We start from the raw sequence: 4,911 nt of genomic DNA on the forward strand, positions 1-4,911 counted from the left end.
GAACTGATCTATAAGCATGGTTATGGCAAAATCAACAGGAAGTGAATTGCCCTGACATAACACATTGATTGCTCAATCTCTTGATAAATATGGCATCATCTGCATGGAGGACATGATTCATGAGCTCTATGCTGCTGGAAAACACTTCAAAGAAGCAACTTTTTTGAACTTTCAAATTATCTTCTGTAACAGTTGGAATGAAGAGAAAGACCATCCATTTTGTGGAACAGAGAGATGCTGGCAACAGGGGAAAGCAGATCAACAGCCTTATTAGAAGGATAAACTAAGGTGTCTACCATGATTATTTTTATATTCTGGTCAGCTGATAAACAGCAATTGCTTTCAAGTTAAAAACAACACAACTTTTTACTTTGGTTCTTTTTCATTGATTCCTACCCTTAATCATTTTGGTTATTATATCCCTAAGTCTGTGTTTCTGGGTTTATTTTGTCAATTTTTTGTTTTATATTTAGCTCATTAATCTTCAGCTTTTTTTCTAATATTAATATTTAAAGCTATACATTTCCCTTGAAATGGCTTTCTCAGCGTCTACAAATGTTAAATGTAGTATCTGTATAATAATTTAGTACTAGGTATTTTTTTATTTCCAATGTGATTTCTTCTTTGACTTATGATTTATTTAAAAGTTTCTCCTTAAATTTCTAAATATACCAATATTTTAATTTATCTTTGTACTAACATCTAACTTAATAGTGTTGTGATATGTTCTTAAGATATTTATTCTTGCTGTGGTAAATATATACAATGGGATATTACTTAGTCATAAGAAGAAATGAAATACTGCCATTTGCAACAACATGGATGGACCTTGAAATAATCATACTAAGTGAAATAAGCCAGACAGAAAAGGTTGAAAATCACATGATATCACTTATATGTGGGATATAAACCTAAAAGCAACAAATGAACAAGATAAACAAACAGAGACTCATGGACACGGACAATGGACTAGTGGTTACCAGAGGGGAGGGGAAAAAAACAGAATGTTAAAAAATAAATAAATAACTAAATAAAATCGACTTAAAAAAAAAGATATTTATTCTTTTAAATCCATTGAGACTTACTTCACGGCTAGGTCCAAATTAATTTTTTTAACAGCTCTATTGAGATACAATCCATATACCATACAATTCATCCATTTAAAGTATACAATTTAATACTTTTGAGTGTGTTTGAGGATCTCTCCAATAATCATCACAGTCCATTTTAGAGCATTTTCATCACTTCAAAAAGAAACCCTGTACCTTTCAGCTATTATCATCCTAACCTCCTATTTCCCACTCCCATTCCACAGTCCTAAGCAACCACTAATCTACTTTCTTCTCTATAGATCTCCCTATTCAGGACTTTTATATGATCGGAATCATAAAGTACATGGCCTTTTGTGACTGGTTCTTTCATTTAGCATAATATTTTTAAGATTCATCCAAATTGTAGTATGTATCAGTACTTTATTCCTTTTTTTAGCCAAAGAATATTCTTTTATTGCATGGATATACCACATTTTGTTTACCCATTGGTCTGTTGATGGATATTTGTGCTGTTTCCAACTTTCGGTCATTATGAACAATGCTGCTATAAACATTCCTGTACAAGTTTCTGTGTGGACATATGTTTTCATTTCTCTTGGGTATATACTTAGGAATGGAATTGGTTAATCATATATAACTCTGTTTACGTTCCTTGTTTGAGGAACTGCCAGACTATTTTCCAAAGTGGCTAAACTATTTTACATTCCCACCAGCAGTGTATGAGAGTTCATATTTGTCCATATCCTCACCAATGCTTGTGACATAAGTTTTGTAAATGTTCAAGTAACTTGAGAAGACTACATAAATTCTCTAATAGTTGAATATATTATTCTACATATGTCTATTAGGAAGAGTTGATTAATCATATTGTTCAAATCTTAAACTTTGCTAATTTTCTTTTTTGGCTGCTGTCCTATCATTAATTGGGAAAGATGTACTGAACTATTCTTATATGAAAGTGGGTTTAGCAACTTTTCCATATAGTTCTAATAATGTTGGTTTTCTGTATGCTTATGCTATTTATTAGGAGCATATATGTTCAGAATTTTTATGTCTTCTTGGTGAACCGAAATGTTTACTATTATATAGTGATCTGTTTTTATCCTCAATGATGTTTTTTGTCTTTAAGTCTATTTTTCTTCTAATATAAATATATCTGCACAAGATTACTTTTGGTTAAAATTTACCTGAAAAGCCTTTTTTTTAATCCCATCTGACAAACCCTAACTTTTAACTTTGTCCCTTTATACTTCTTGTAATTATTAATATATTTAGACATTTCTACCATAGTTTTATTTAATTTGACCTGCTTTTTCTTTGTTTTTCCTTCTTTCTCTTTTAACCTGATATCTATACTGTTCTTCTAACAAGATTAGAACTTTAGTATGCTTTCGTGTCTCTTGGTATCTCCTCACCGCTCATGATGATACAGTTTGAAATTTTAACTCTGGATTGTTAAGAAAATAATTTTTTTTTTTTTTTTAGGAGAAGGGAGGCATTTGTTTTTAGTTTTGTTTTGTTGTTTTAAGACTGCAGCAAGCCTTTCCAAAGATTTTCATTAACCTTACTTCTTATCTTTTATAGTATCTCCCAGATTTGTTTCTCTTCTTGAATTCTTTCCAAGAGCATTTTCTATGTGAGTCTGTGTGGAATATTTCTGAGGCTGTGTACCTCAGACTATTTTTATTATTCTATCTTCACACTTGAATGATAATTTGAATAGTTCAAAATTATTTTCCTTTAATTTCTTAAAAGATTTATTTATTGTCATCTTGTATCTATTGTATCTACCATACTACTTACTATATAGCACAACTATCTATTGTAGCGTTGTAGTTGAGAAGTCTAATTTCAATCCCATTTTTTATTTCTTTGTAAATTTTCTCTCTATTCTTTCTGGTTAAAAGATTTTAGAATTTTTTATTTGAATTGATATTCTTAAATTTTACTAAAATGTATTTAGGATTTTTCTTACAATTTCTTTTTGGCTATACAAGAGCTCTTTCTATCTGAGCTCTTTCATTTTCCTTTAATGGAAAAGGGAAAGGATCCACAAAGAGACAGATTAAAAATGGGAGGTAGATGATGTGGGTCCTGGAAACCAAGAGAAGAAAGTATATCAGGAGGAGGAGTGAACAGATGTGTCAAACGAGAGAAAAAATGAAAATTAACCACTAAATTTAACAAAGTTGAGGTCATCAGAGACTTGGACCAGAGCAGTTTTAGTGGAACGCTGGGGATGAAAAACAGATTGGCGAGAATTAAGAGAGAATGAAAGGAGAGAAATTAGAGACAATGAATATTCACAACTCGTTGGAAGAGACTTGATTCAAAGAAGCTGTAATTGTTAGGAAGTTTCTTTTAAGATGGAAAAAATAGCATAATGTTTACAAACTGATGGGATTGATTCAGTAAAGAGCGAAAGTTGATTATGTTAGAGAGAGAGAAAGATCACTGGAGCAATGTCCTTGAGTCTGGCTAGTCAGAGGAGAGATTGGCTTTAGATAGGAACAAAGAGAGCTCATCTATGCAATAATGAGAAGATTGTCTATGGGTGCAGATTTTGAGATTGCCATTGTTTCCAGACCATTTCTTTAACTAAATCTTCACACTGATGTCAAAACACATGGACCAAAGTTTTATGTTAAAATATAGCAAAATATTAGGCATTTAGTAAATGCTAAAAAATTTATATATTCCTACCTTTTTATTTTCAATAGGCTCAAGTCTCTCCTTATTGTCTATCATCTTATTTTTTTCTTCCCCTTCATAGCCAAAGTACTTGAAACAGTTGTCTACATAACAATTCTACTTTTTTTCCTTTTACTCATTCTTCATTAAAATCTTGCTTCACTGTCACCACTCCAACTAAAAGCTCTCAATGCTAACTTCAGTAAACATGGCTCAGTCCTCATTCTTCCTGATCTCTTGTTTGACCCTGATGATCAACTTGAAACTTTCTCTTTCCTTGCTTTCAGTAATACCACTCTCTTGTGAGATGCACCTTCTACTCCTCAATCAACTCCTTTCTCACTTCCTTTGTCTGTGTAATGGGCACTGGTGGCTTTTATATACCCAGGCTCCACATCCTCTTTGACTGCTAAGAGAGGCTTCATTTTTCTGTGGGGAATCATCCTTCCACCCATCTTGGTTGAGGACACCAATCTCACTATCGACACAGGAATACGTTGATGGCCTAGGCCTGGCAAATCATCATGTTATGGCTCAGGAAACGTCATTAATATGATATTTTTCCATTCAATATGGACCATTGAGTATCACCTCCAGGACTTTTGCTGGAACTATTAAGAAAGAACTGTGTTCTTCCTATGGACTTTGCTAAACTGGTAAGATATAAGTCTGGATCTGCTGATAGTCATCTTTGCCACCTTGTAGAAAGAGCCTGCCTGAGAAGAAAGTTAACCCAGAGTAAAGCAAAGCCAAGATGTGGTGACTTAATGACACTTAGGCCATGGTTCTAGCCATACCCAAAAGCTAGTCTTCCCTCTGAGTCAAGAAATTGGTTTTTTTTTTTGGTTTTTTTTTTTTGCTTAAGTCAGTTTTATTTGGGTTTCTATTACTTACAACTAAAAATATCTTGGAAGATATAGCCTGAGTATTTTATATTGCTATTATCCATGTTTTTAATCTTGGATTGTCTTTTTTATCACTCTTTCCTTGGGTGATTCTATTTATACAATGACAACTTATATATTAACTATGCTTAAATTCTCTCATAACCACCAACTGTTTATTAGGCTTTTCCACATGAATATCCCAAAGATAATGAAAACCTAATTTGTCTAGACCTTTACTCATCATTTCATTCCTTTCCCCAGACCTTTTATATATCTCCATA

The sequence above is a fragment of the Pteropus vampyrus genome, unplaced genomic scaffold (genome assembly GCF_000151845.1).
Source record: "Pteropus vampyrus isolate Shadow unplaced genomic scaffold, Pvam_2.0 Scaffold36, whole genome shotgun sequence".
Lineage (NCBI taxonomy): Eukaryota > Metazoa > Chordata > Mammalia > Chiroptera > Pteropodidae > Pteropus > Pteropus vampyrus.